The 15,265-nt window shown below is 35.7% G+C and overlaps 1 protein-coding gene across 3 annotated transcripts in view; it reads left to right on the top strand.

Annotated features, from left to right (window-relative positions):
• Positions 1-15,265, top strand: part of LOC150106324 (M-phase inducer phosphatase-like) — a 349,715-nt gene that overhangs the window by 173,903 nt on the left and 160,547 nt on the right. The gene's annotated exons all lie outside the window — the stretch shown is intronic.

The raw sequence follows: 15,265 nt of genomic DNA, 5'->3' as shown, positions 1-15,265 counted from the left end.
GATAACAAATTATCCTTTTTAGACATCCTTCTCTTCTGCTCACCATCAGGTAATTTAACAACATCCGTTTACAGAAACCCTACGTTTACTGGACGTTACATTCTCAAACAATCTGCTCATCATCTTTCTCACACGATAGGAATCATAAAATGTTTAATTCGACAAGCTAGAACTAATTGTTCAACTCCCCATCAGTTACAGATGGGGAGTTGAACTAAATGCTTTCTCCAAAAACACTACACAACATATGTTTGAATCCTACAAGCCAAACCAAAACAACAAAGAATCTATACGTCTAGTTCCAATTCCATATATCTCTGGAATTTCAGAACCAATTTCAAGAATTGTGAAGAAATATGATCTAACAGCTACTTATATTCCTATCAATAAAATATCCACCTATTTCCCATTGTCTAAAGATAAATGCTCAACTATGTCTCTTCCTGGTGTATACCAAGTTCCTTGTGACTGCCTCTTTCTTACTTTGGACAAACCGGACGCTCTATAGAAAATAGAATACAAGAACATCAATCTTATATTCTTTACAACAAATCTGATAAATCTGGATTGGAACAACACGAAATAGAGAAACCACAACATTCTCTGGTCTAAAACTCGCCTTCTACACAGATGTCGATATAAATTCGAAAGCCTATTCAAAGAGAATGCTGAGGCCTTACTTTATCTCCCTAATTGGGTACTGGAATGACTGCATATCCTTGTCAAAAATATGGGAAAGTTTGATCCGAATAACACATTATTATTATTATTATTTATTTTTTTAAATTAATACCTTCTAGATAGTACAGTACATCTGTCTAATGATAATATCTTTAATATGATTTTATAAATTAAGGTTTTTGTGTGATATTGTAAATTTATACAGATCATTTATTTCTGAATTCTTATGTTTATCTTTCTTCATTGAAATGATATTGTGACTGGCGATGTAAAATTACTTGGCTTGTTATAATTTTGAATGATCAATTGTTTGTATTCTACCTTGTAAAAGACTATTTCCTGTCAAACCACTGATGATAGTTCATTATTTTCAAACTGAAATATCTGGCAATATATTAAATATATTTTTCTTGTGCTAATGTGTTGATAATTTTTAATTTCATGTCACAAGTTTCTCTCAAAAGTAGAGTTTACTGTAGTGAATTTCTTTTAACACATTGTACTTATGGTGTTTTGGTAAGATATTTCCAATCATCATCAAATTCCTGATATATACCCTCAAGGGTGTACAGGATATGATAGTACTAGATGAACAATTACATCATTACTAACTTCCTATCTACAATTTCCTTCCAAATCAGTCTGTTACCTGTCAAGACTTCAACATTATCAGATCTTATATTTCTATCTTCTAAGGCACTTTTTACTTTATCAATCCACCTATATCTTGGTCTTCCTCTGCGTCTTTTTCCTGCCAACCTGGCAGAGAACACTTGTTTTGCTAATCTTTCCTCCCATTCTATTTAAGTGGGAGAGGAAAGATTAGCTGTGATAATGCATTCCTGGATGCTGACAATGTCAAGTTCTTTTCTAATATCCTCGTTTTTAATATGATATTGCCATTGATTCCATCTGTTCACGCCTATAATCTTTCTCAGGACTCTCATATCTGCCGTCTCTAGTCTTTGGTTAAGTGTTTTACTTCTGTCTCAGCTCTCAGATCCATAAGTTAAAACTGGTTTGAACACTGTCTTGTATACAGCTAATTTAGTGTTTTGGCTAATTTATCTCTTATTCCATATTTAAATTATTCAGTTGACTTCCTACCATACCAGCTTTGTTGAATCTGTTGTCTATTTCCATATTTAATTTACCATCTTCACTAAAAATCGTGCCTAAGTAGCTGAAATGTTTTACTTGTTCTATAGGTTCTTCATTCCCAGTGCAGTTGATATTTTCAATGTTTCTGCCTGTTTTCATTGTCTTTGTCTTTTTAATGTTGACATTCAGTACCACGTCTATTACAACAGTTATTCACTTTAGTCTGGAAATCTTGCAGAATTGTAGCGGATTTAGAAGTATAACATCATCTGCATAAAACAAAGAGTTGACATTAACATCTCCAATTTTAATATCATGTTTAATACCACTTTCCTTCATAATGTGATCCATATAGATAATGAATAACAGAGTGGATAATGTACATCCTTGTCTAACACCAGATTTAACATTAAACCATCTTCCTGTACTTCCTTCAATTCTAACTCTAACTTATGACTCAAATAAAGACTAAGTATTGCTTGATATAATGCCCCATTGACACTATATAACTGTAGCGTTTCAAATAACTTCTCTCTTGGCACCTTGTCATATGCCTTTTCTAGATCATGAAAACTTAAATAGAGATCTTTGTTATATTCCCATGATTTCTCAAGTATCTGTTGTAAAGTGAAAACTGATCCTGAAGCCTCTATTTTGCCTGAATCCAGCTCGTTCTTCACCAAGCTTATCTTCCACAATCCTTCTCAACCATTTCTCAAGTATACTTGCATATATCTTACCAGGAACTCAGCAGAGAAATATCTCTGTAATTCTCATGTTCAGTTCTATTTCCCTTTTTTATATATGGGTACTATGAGAACTATACTCGAATCATCGGGAATTCGTCCCTCTGTCCAGTACTTCTGAACTATGCAGTGCAGCCGCTGTAAGACTTTTATACCTCCATACTTGAGCAAATTTCTGGTCGAACATCACCTACTTGCCTTTCCACATTTCAGGCTTTTGATGGCGTTTTCTACTTTAAGTAAGGATATGTATTCCTGTCTGGTCAATGTTTTTTACCACTCTGCTATCGTCACTGCTTGTTTCATTTAGCAATTTTTCGAAGTAATTACTTCATACTTCAAGGATATCTTATCTCCTGTTTTCATGTCACCTTTATCATTTCTAATTCCTTTAACAGAACTCTTTCCTCCATTTTTGAGCTTCTACAACCTTCAGAATATCTTACCACCTTCTTGATATTTATTTTCTATGTTCTTATCAAAGTCCTCCTAAGACTTTGCTAGTTTTACAGTGTGTTGAGCTTTATTGCATTGGTCTCTGTATTCTCTAAGAGCACAGCTGCTTATTTGCCAGGAACTTTTGATATGCTTTCTTCTTTTCCTTTACTGCCTCTTTAACTTCATGTGTCCAATATTTTTCTATCCTTGCAGACAACCTCACCACATGCCTCTCTGGCAGATTCACTCAGAGTTTTCTTCAGGGCTTCTCGTTGAATCTCCAAGGTTTGGTTCCTGTTTCGAACTCTTTATTTTTTCTTGAATAATGTTTGTGTATAAATATGAGACATTTTATTAGGATTTATTATTGGACCATGATTCTTTATATATATATATATATATATATATATACACACAATCGTCTGCAAGTTTCGCCAGCTTAAGGCTGTCAGGCTTCTTCAGGAGAAGAAATGGATACACTAACATTAAATGCTGAAAAAAGAATGCTGTAATGACAGTAAAATTAATTAAAATTTAAATGATGCATGGCATTAAGAGCATTTGGCGTGGAGACTTGGTGATTGTTTGTAGATTACGTTTTATAGCTTTTCGTAAAATTGAGTTCTTGCAGACAACCTCACCACATGCCTCTCTGGCAGAATCAATCAATGTTTTCTTCAGAGTTTGCCACTGAATCTCCAAGGTTTGATTCCTGTTCTCAAACTCTTTCATTTTTTCTTCAATAATCTTTGTGTATTTTAGTCTACAGTTCACATCTGAGAGCTGCTCAACTTTTATTCGCTTTAAAACTTTCTTACATGTTATTCTTTTCAGTATGAAATTTAATTTTATCCTACTCAAGACTAAATAGTGATCACTTCCAATTTCAAATCCTGTGTACACTCTGGTGTCCTGCATCAGGGAGGAAAATCACTTTCCACAATAACATAGTCAATGAGACTTTTCTTATTTCTTGCCTCTTCTCTCCATGTGAATTTGTGCACATTTTTATATTGGAACATTGTGTTAGTAATAACCAGTCCATGTCCAGCAGAAATCCAATAGGTATTTGCCATTATTATTAGCTTTGCTCTTTTCTCCAAATTTTCCCAAAATATTTTTGTATGTCTGACAATCATTTCCTACTTTGCTATTTACATCCCCAACAAGGACCAACTTTTCCTTTTTCATTGTGTCAGTTGCTTTCTCTAAAGCATTAAAAAATTCCTCCACTTCTACCTTAGTAGAACCTTCTGTGGTTGACCATAGGCACAAATAACTGAAATAACTCTCATTGTCCTGTTCCCCATTCTGATATTTGTCCACATCACTGTACTTGAGACTGCTTGCCATCAAGAAGATTAGCCTTGTGTTTAGTGTTGAATTCTATGGCTGCTCCTTCTTTTCCTAGATTTTCATTGCCTGAATATAACATTTTGTATTTATTGCTCAGAAAGATTCACCAGTTTTTTCCTGTTTTGTTTCAGGTCGATCTGGTACTTATCCAATTCCTCAGCTAGCTCCATTTCTTTGCCATTCAGGCTTCTTATGGTGGTAGTACTGATCTTGAACTCTGGTGCCTTTGAGTTGAGGTGGGTTTTAGGATTTGTTCCAGTAGCTGACTTTTTGCTCTATGCCCTAGTTCCCTGGCGAAAACAACAATGAGACACCCCAGCCAGCATGAAATTCGGTCATGTCGTACCATCATTCTATATTTTAGTTTAAGCCAATAAGAATATAGTTTGATCGGCTAAATCCCAAATTACCAGCCCTTCCTCGTTTGTTCAGTATCCATGTAGATACCGAACAGGGTGCACCACGAGAAGGTGAGGATTGGAATTAGGTCAGAAGCCTTGTCTGTTCTATGCATTCCTTTAAAGGCTATGTGGAGGTCTCTGCTCAAGTTATATAGCTTCGACCCTTAATCACTCCAATATTTCCAATAGTTGTTATAACTCTCATAGACAGGCTTATACGTTGGTTATGCATTACTAAATCACTTAACGAAAACAATGTAGATACGAATATAAATTTATATTATACTTTAATAAATATTTCCGATATTTCGGCAACGTCACGTTACCGTCTTCAAGAGGAACTTATAAAAAAGGCACATGCACATAGGCACTACAAAACAGTAACTGAGAATGAAGTGATGAAGCTATTGTTCTCCTAAAAGTCCTGTTGGTGCCCTGTAGTGAGCTAAGTAGGTATTCTTGGCCATTGGGCTATAGGTCTGCTGATGTAAGCTTCCCAAATTTGGGGTAGTCGCATACAACCAAATTTGTTGAGGTTTGGAGAGTTTCTTAGGGCTTAGGCTGATTCCATAAATAGTCTTTCGAATTTGTATTTGCTACGTTGTACTACTGTAGCTTTCTTCCACCGTATTTTGTGGCATGTATCCAGAGTATCCAAGACCAGAATGGCTGTACTTGTGAAAATGGATGTAGTCCTTGGGTTCAGAAATCCTGATATTCGCTGTCCTGCCTGTTTGGCCAAAGTGGGACAGTTTACAGTTGCAAGGGTCCTGGTATACACCAGGTAGATTTAGTGGAGGTGGTTGGTCTTTAGTAGAGCAGATGAGGGATGCCAATTTTCTGTATGGTCTGTAACAGGAGGTCAGGTCATGTTCTTTTAAGATTGTGGTAATTTTTTTCCGAGGTGCCTCAGATGTAGGGATTGTGATGGATTTAGAGTAATCCTTTTTGTGGATGTGGGGGGGGTGTGTGTGCATGGTTTGTAGGTTTAATATTTTTTTGGGGGGGGTAGCCATTGGCTGAGAAAGTGTTGAGGATGTGATTTCGTTCAGTGTTTAGGGCCATGTCGTTAGAACAGATTAGTTTAGTCCTGTTGTACAGTGTTTTCACCACTCCATATTGTTGTGTGGGGGGGGGGGGGGGAAGGATTGTTGGTAAATGTACCTGCCTGTATGGGTGGGTTTTCTATAAATTGAGAAAACCAAAGTTCCATCAGGCCACATGGTTCTGATACACTCCTCTCCTTCTTAACACACTTAAACAACCAACACCCTAGAATGAAGTTCACCCTGGAAAAAGAGGAAAACAACAGCCTCCCTTTCCTAGAAACACTGCTCACCTGCCAGCCTGATGGAATCTTGGTTTTCTCAGTTTATAGAAAACCCACCCATACAGGCAGATACATTCACCAACAATCCCCCCCCCCCCACACAACAATATGGGGTAGTTAAAAACACTATACAACAGGGCTAAACTAGTCTGTTCTAACGACATGGCCCCAAACACTGAACTAAATCACATCCTCAACACTTTCTCAGCCTATGGCTACCCCCCCCCCCCCAAAAAAAAAATCCAAAAAATATTAAAACCTACAAACCACAACTCCCTCCACAACAAGGATTACTCTAAATCCATCGCCATTCCCTACATCCGAGGTAGGTAATTTAGTAATATTTTACGAGGCACCTCGGAAAAAATTACCAAAATCTTAAAAAAACATGACCTGACCTCCTGTTACAGACCATACAGAAAATTGGCATCCCTTATCCTCTCTACTAAAGACCAACCACTTCCCCCAGACCTACCTGGTGTATGTCAGGTCCCTTGCAGCTGTAAACTGTCCTACTTTGGCCAAACAGACAGGACAGCGAATATCAGGATTTCTGAACACAAGGACTACATCCATTTTCACAAGTACAGCCATTCTGGTCTTGCAAACCATGCTCTGGATACACGCCACAAAATAGCAAATACAAATTCGGAAGACTATTTATGGAATCAGCCTAAGCCCTAAGAAACTCTCCAAACCTCAACAAATTTGGTTGTATGCGACTGACCCAAATTTGGGAAGCTTACATCATCAGACCTTTAGCCCAACAGCCAAGAATACCTACTTGGCCTGCTAGAGGGCACCATGAGGATTTTTAGGAGAACAATGGCTTCATCACTTCATTCTCAGTTACTGTTTTGTAGTGCCTACGTGCACATGCCTTTTTTTTTTTTGTAAGTTCCTTTTGAAGATAGCAACGTGACGTTGCCGAAATATCGGAAATATTTATTAAAGTATAATTTAATTTATATTCGTATCTACGTTGTTCAATTCCTTAAGTGATTTAGTAAAGTTGTTATAATTGTGTTGGCTAGTGGTGGTTAACCATATATATTGTTATGGAAAATTTTGTAGAACTGATGTAAAGATTGTAGGTCTTTGACTTTTGTTTAGCATTGATGATATATCATAACAGTTTCTTTCTTCTGAGAAGGAAAGTAAATTATACGACTAGAAATTATTCCATTTTTATGTTTAATTTACTTAAACATGAGTAGATCAAACTTTGTTTATAAAATAATTTCACAACTAGAGTTGCCTTACTTCAAGTTGCCAGTGTGTGTCTCATAATGCGGAGTACACTCCCTTTCAATCTGGATAGCAACTTTCGTCATTATGTGTAACATTGTAACATGCATGAGAAAAGTATGTTCTGTCGGCTGCTGCATAAATATGTGGCCTATTTCATTAAATGCATTTCACTCACAAACTTTGTTTATGTTTCATGCCTTATCAAAATAATTATAAAAACAATGTAATTTTTAATCTTTTTAAGTATGAGATCTATTATTGGAATAACAAACCACTGAAAAGAGGATTATTAAAAATGTGCATAATATGATTATTATTATGAGAGACCTTCAGGGGAATCATTGAAGGAGGTCATATATCACACCACATCCTATGTTCTCTTGAATTCCATCACATTACCTGCACATACCAATTCCAAAGGCAAGCGATTCCAGTTAAGCACTGCTCTGTGAGAGTGAAATCTAGCTCTCACACTTTGACTGCATCCATTGCCAACTTCTGTGGATTGCTTTCTCATCCTCTCGCCACCCTCCATAAAATGAAAAATTCAATCTATCGGTGCCCTGTATGATCCTTTCATAAGTTTGTAGATCTCTATCCTTTTTTCTTCTAGCATCTGGAGGCCAGGAATTCTTAATCTCTCCTCATAATCTACATTCCATAGTTCCAATATCGTTAACACACTCCGTTGTATCTGCATCAGAAACCCAAAGACCAGATAAGTGCACAGTAGTCAAGATGAGGCATATCAAAGCCTTGTAAAGATGCAAAATCATTTCTTTATTCTTACGTCTTAGTGTTCATTTTAGCATGCAATTAACCTCACTTAACCCTAGTTGTATTTGCTTATACAACTTAGTCGTATTTGCAATTTTTGCTATATGACTCTTGAATTAACATGTGATCTGAATATTTACTGTACACCAGATTTTTTGGTCATTTACAGTATTATTATTAGAATTCCCTACACTTCATAAAGTCAGCGACCTTATGGCATGCCCACTTAACTAGCAATATGTCTACTGTAGTATTGAAACACTAGTGTATGCTCCCTGCAGCCATAGTGCATTCTGGATGAATTTCACTCATTTACCACTCTCCTTTCAACTCATCTACTACTTCCTTCTTCACCATCTATACCTTTATATAACTTCCAGAGATGGCCCCTTGTTCATCCTTCTCACTCAGTGTTCTTTTTATAATACCCTGTCTTAATATGTAAAAATCCTCTCACTAACTTATATGACAGAGGTGTCTGTCATATCACCTCTTTTTGTCCTATCCACTGAACTCTGCAATTCATTCCCTCAACCTCTTCACATAATTAACATTCCAGAGTCCTGATATTGCCTTGGTCATTAGCATTATATAGATTCACTCCAGATCACACTGAAAACTAGGTGACCATTGTCCTATACTTTGAATGTAATGATAGGCAGGTGTGGTGATTTATAATAGTTTTTATAAATGGTTTAGCATGTTATGTAGATTGTAGTGCAGCTTGTTTCTTTGTATACATATATATATATACACACATATACTCCAGAAGATGACTTTAATGTGAAGGTTGAAATGTATGTTTGGGTTTATATTAAACTAAAGTTTAACTCTAACATGGTAGTTGTATCCATAAGTTTCATAATGTATTATGTGTTTGCCATTTAGTCTCATGGCCCGGACACAATGGATACATTTTCAATACATCTAAGCAGCCAACAACCAAAATACATACCACTGCAAAAAAAAGAAACAAAGGTATTTTCTCACATGCACGCTTAAAAGCACTTACATATTAGCAGTTATCCCACCACCATCCATTCCCAACAACACTGCCTTCTTAAAGCAGAGCCAGGGCTGTTTATCTGATGATGCAGAACTCTTATCTTTAAGACACTTTTAACCAGAGAAACCCCCTATAAAAGATAATATTGGATGCCCCCTCCCACACTGACACAAGATAAAACTATTTACATCCCTGTTATCCAAGCTAGACTCTGGTCCCTTTGTCCCGACAAAACCTTAATGGGATGCTAATTGTCCCTTTTTATTAACTTTAGTCCCGTTTTGCCACTTTTTTTAATTCATTGCATGACTTGAATATGGAAAGGATAATGTCTCTGCTGGTGACGTGATAGCTTGAGATCGAAAATATGCATGCTATGATGATTATCAACCGTTATGAATGCACTCTCTCTGCGATAGGATGAAAATGCTGCAACCAGTGGCGCAACTTGCATCTGGGTGGTAAGAAGGTTACTTTGTCTACCATACCATTGTTTTGTGCTTCTTATGCCAGTCTGTTAGTAATTGTGAAAGTTAGTATATATTGTGAGTGATGATATTTCATCCAGATTTTATCATGCCGAAAAGGAAGTGTAGTTTCACTCCGGATTTAAAAAAGAAGCATATCCCTTCTTGAAAGACAACGACGAAACAACAAAGTTGCAATGTACTGTGTGTCGTTCGGTTTTTTCAAATTGAACATGGAGGCTGTTCTGATATAAAACAGCATTTGATGAAGCAAAAATATAAATTGGCAGCTGCTGCTCGCAGTTCAAATCAAGATGTTACATCATTTTTTATGAAAAATTCAAAAGGGAAATTAACTGACAAAAGTAAATGTCTTGCAGCTCAAGAAGGTTTGTTTTGCATTTTATGCATCGAAGCATAATCTTTCTTTGAAGTCAATGGACTGCAACCGCTGCAATAGTGAGAAATTCAAAAGAAATTTACGCTACATGTGGACGAACAAAGTGCTAATCAATTTTCGTGAATGTCCTGGCACCTTACACAATGTGAGAAATAGCAATTGAATTGAAACAAGCCAAATATCTGTCAGTTATGGGAGACACATCAAACCACAGAGATTTGAAGTTGGTGCCTGTCCTTGTAGGGTACTTCATACCGAATGAAGGTAATCAGGTTAAAGTGATAAATTTTCAGAACATAACAGGAAAAACAGCAGCTGAATTTTCTGAAAATTGCTGCATTTTCTGCAGATAACTGCAACACCAACTTCGGTGGATACAAACGAGGTTCCAACATGTATTTTCAAGATTCAACAAAGGGTTAAAAATAGCAATTCATGCTATTGGCTGTGCTGCTCATGTTCATAATGGTGTACAGACAAGTGCTGATATTTTGCCTGTTGATATCGAAACAGTTGTAAATAAAATATTTCAGTATTTCCACATTTACACCGTGAGAGTAGAGGAATTGAAGAATTTCTGCACATTTTAGTGTACAAACAAGATGGTTATCATTACTACCAGCTGTGAATAGTATTATTGACATGTATGATGAACTTGGATCTTACTTTTTATCACAAGATAAACGTCCTACATTGTTAAAATCATTTTTCAGTAATCACCAGTCAATACTCTGGCTCCATTTCATGCAAAGCTAGCTGAAAATATTCTCAGCAACAAAACGAAAATAGAAAGGGAAAATATTTTGGCAACTGAAGTGGTCGAAGAATTGGAATTGTTCTTACAGAAAATTACAAATAGGAAAGCTGAGAGCTTTCAAACATTTAAAATGTCATCAATTATTTCAGAGTTCAAAGATGAGGGCATCTTTGATGAAAAAGAATTTTTAGACTCTACAAATTTATTTTATGATACTTTCCTTGAATATTTAAGCAAATGGACTTATCATTTCCAGCCATTGAAAGCATTTCACTGGATTTAGTTGCAAACTTTACTAACGTGGGCTGAACTTGCAAGCAGCCTAAAAGCAGTCAGTGATGTTGACAACATAATATTCAATATTGTTGATGAAGATGTATTATTTGATGAATCAGCCATATAAATAATTTTGTAAACTCCAAGATGGACGGACACAAACGCTGGAGTGGACAAAAACTGGTGTGATGTGCTCCAAGAAAAAACATCCACTACAAAAACATACTGTCAGTTGTGTTTGTTATGGCAATCCCTGGAACAAATGCAGCTGTAGTGAGAATTTTTTTTCTCATTAGTTCTTTGTGGTCTGATAAAAAGAACTGTTTCAACACCAAGACTGTGAAAGTAATAATTGTGATCAAGACGCACTTTGACATTTTGTTTATTGATTTTTTATGAGTGCATCTTGAAAGAACCAACACTTTTGGGAGAAATAATGTCTTCATATAAATATGATGATAATGCTGATACTCCATAATTGTAATGAACACTTCAGTCCTGTGTACTGTAATTATATGTTATTCCATTTTTATGTAGGGTATACCATAAGTGTCCCTTTTTTGTTTTGAAAATCTGGTCACCCTATCCTAGGTTGACTGTTCAAATGGAATAGGAAGGTGTTAGGGTGTCCAGGTTGTTTGTGAAATAGCGAATGTCCTTTATGTAGTGAAATAGTAGGTTTGACCAGGGCAGAATTCATGGCATTCTTTTCAAATGTTTCTAGCAAAAAGTTTGCCTGTGGTGGTGGGGGAGGGCATTACTGTACTGTATTTGTGTGATTTATCTTGCTAAATGAAATAGCTGAGTTTATTGTGAACTGAAATAGGACTGAGATACTCTGCTTGAATTAGAACAAACTTATTTTTTAGTGGGATCTTTGTAAAAAGAACTATTGAAACTGACTGTTAGGACTGTGTTGGGGAGAGTGAGGTGTTCCATATTCGACTTAAAATAGGCTGAGTTTTTATATGTTTAGAGGTATTGCCTGTAATATGAGAAAGCACATTGGCTAAATGTTTGTCGTGTACATTTGGACATAGTGGTATTTCCTCTTTATGAATTTTTGGAAGCTTACAAATTCAGTTTGATCTTTTTATTATTATTATAATCTGAATGGTTTAGGATTACAGTTTATTTTTTTTTTTAGATTTAGAATTTTATATTATCTTGTACAGGGTGTCCCAAAATTCATTCAAGATTTAAATTTAGTGCCATTTGTGTGGTAAAGTGTTGCCAGCGAGAGAAAAAAGACAGCTGACAGTTCAGGGTTATTAAAAATGACCACACACAGCGAAGAGAGTTCGTTGAATGGATTATGGAACAACAAGAAGTGGATGCTTATTTTTCGAACAAAATCATCTTCAGCGATGAGGCTCATTTTCATCTTGATGGCTTCGTTAATCAACAAAATTGTCGCATCAGAAAATCCACGAGTGATTGTTGAGAAACAAATGCATCCACAACGTGTCACTGCTTGGTGTGGATTTTGGGCTGGAGGCATCATCGGTCCATTCTTCTTCGAAAATGCGGCTGGTAAGGCAATAACAGTTAATGGTGCTCGCTATCGTGACATGATAATCCAGTTTTTTGTGCTTAAATTGCAAGATATGGATGTGGACGACATGTGGTTTCAACAAGACGGTGCCACTTGCCATACAGCCCGAGAAAAAATTCAATTATTGCATGAGTCATTTCCTGGTCATGTAATTTCCCGTTTTGGTGATCAGAATTGGCCGCCCAGATCATGTGACTTAACGCTGTTGGACTTTTTTCTTTGGGGTTTTTTGAAGTCTAAGGTTTATGCCAACAAGCCCATGCCTTGAAGGAGGAAATTGAGCGCTGTATCAACGAAATTCAGCCACATTTATGCAAAACGGTCATGCAAAATTTCGACAAAAGAGTACGTATGTGCCAGCAAAGCCGTGGAGGCCATTTACCCGATATGCTATTCCATATGTTATTGAATCAATAAGAAATTATAATTTTTAATTAAAAACCTGTGTTTTCTATCAAAATTACTTCTTGTGTGAATTTTGGGACACCCTGTATATATATATATATATATATATATATATATATATACAGTAAAATCTTATTTTTACGTTCCCGCAATATACGCTTTCCTGCCATTTACGTCATTTTCTGTTGGTCCAGATTTAAGGCCTATTCTTACGATATATTGTTTTCCCGCCATTAACAATATGAAATTGGTGTGGACGTGATTTGCATTTTTTTCTCGGGTCGCAATACAGATTTTCGAATCGATTTCTGCGGAAATCTGTGCATTTCTGTTCCCAAGTGGCATTGCTTTCGGCTGTAGTTTTGTTTCTGCCATCATGGTGACTTGCACGCTTGCAGCAATTCAATCACAGTACAAATTGATATTGCAGAATTTCTGCTACGTAAATTAGCATGTGAAAGTTGCTTTCAAGTTGCAGTGGTGGATTATCCAGCATAAAATACAGAAAATATATTTCGGTAGAAGAAAAGATGGCAATTCTGCGACGTGTAGATTGTCATGCGGGAACACATGTTCATTTAGCAAAAGATCTTGGACTCTCCGTGTTCACTTTGAACACGATAGTAAAAAAAACAGGTTAAGCATTGAACTTGATGCAAAGCAATCTGGTGCTATGTCAAAAAAAAAAAAAAAAAAAGCAAAAACAATCAACAATTAAAGATTTTTTAAATAGATTAATGTAAGTAATTGTAAATTCATTTATTTTCAGTTATTAAATTTTATAATCGAGTATGTAGACTCGCATACTAGCAGTAAGTCTTCTTTTAGCCTTTTCAGTTCATTTCAGTTACATCAACTCACTTTGTTTCTGCCATCATGGTGACTTGCACGCTTGCAGCAATTCAATCACAGTACAAATTGATATTGCAGAATTTCCGCTACGTAAATTAGCATGTGAAAGTTGCTTTCAAGTTGCAGTGGTGGATTATCCAGCATAAAATACAGAAAATATATTTTGGTAGAAGAAAAGATGGCAATTCTGCGACGTGTAGATTGTCATGCCGGAACACATGTTCATTTAGCAAAAGATCTTGGACTCTCCGTGTTCACTTTGAACACGATAGTAAAAAAACAGGTTAAGCATTGAACTTGATGCAAAGCAATCTGGTGCTATGTCAAAAAAAAAAAAAAAAAAAGCAAAAACAATCAACAATTAAAGATTTTTTAAATAGATTAATGTAAGTAATTGTAAATTCATTTATTTTCAGTTATTAAATTTTATAATCGAGTATGTAGACTCGCATACTAGCAGTAAGTCTTCTTTTAGCCTTTTTTTAAATGTTTTTTTTTACATTTCCTGCTATTTACATTTTTTTTCCATTAGTCCCCTGAAAAGTGTAAAAAAAGGGGTTTTACTGTATTTATATATATATATATATATATATATATATATATCGCTCAAAAACAATGTGGTTAACCTGTCCTCCAGACATCAACTCACTTGGTTGCGGGTAAAAGTTTGAACTTATAACTCAAATATCCACCATATTGTGTACCTTCCCATATAACTATTTTGAACAGCCTTTCTCTTGTTATTTGTCATATGCCTTTTCCTTATCCATAATGATTTTTCAACTGTTTCTTGTAGAGTGAAAACCTGATCTTAACAACTTCTATTTGGCCTGAACCTTGCTTCTCCTCTAAGCTGCTCTTACACAATTTTTTCTTAACATTCTCTGGAGTATACTTGCATAAATTTTATCTGGGAACTCTCAGTAGAAAAATTATTCTATAATTCTCATATTGTTTTGTTTCTCTTTTTGTAGATGTGTGCTCTGAAATCTCTATTTCAGTCATCTGGAAATTATCAACCCTATGTCCAGGCTACCTGAATTATGCAATGTATTTTATCCATTGCGAAACTTTTATATCTCCATATTTGAGCATTTCTGATATCATCTATTGCTTCTGCCCTTCCATGTTTCAGATTTTCGATGACTTTCTCTACTTCAAATATAGATATATATTCCTTATTGCATTCATGTTGAAATTTTTTTTTTTTTTTCCTTTCATTAAATCCTAAATTAAAGATTCCAAGAAATTCTTGTTTAATCCTTTATTTTGGTGGAAGCAAAGTTTGCACATAAAGTATCTTCATGACTAGGTAACTTGTATATAGAGACTAATGACTTCACATTAATTGCTATAGTACCCCACAATGATAAGCACACATCCTTTCAGATGTGCATTATGGGAAGGGCCAATCCTCATGAGAATGCTCTCTATGAGGAGAAGAATTGAGGATTTGTGGATTGCAA

This window comes from Typopeltis vanoorti, chromosome 5, assembly GCF_054136105.1.
Source record: "Typopeltis vanoorti isolate ZY-2024b chromosome 5, IOZ_Tvanoo_1.0, whole genome shotgun sequence".
Lineage (NCBI taxonomy): Eukaryota > Metazoa > Arthropoda > Arachnida > Uropygi > Thelyphonidae > Typopeltis > Typopeltis vanoorti.
This window is presented reverse-complemented; position numbering and strand designations above follow the sequence as displayed.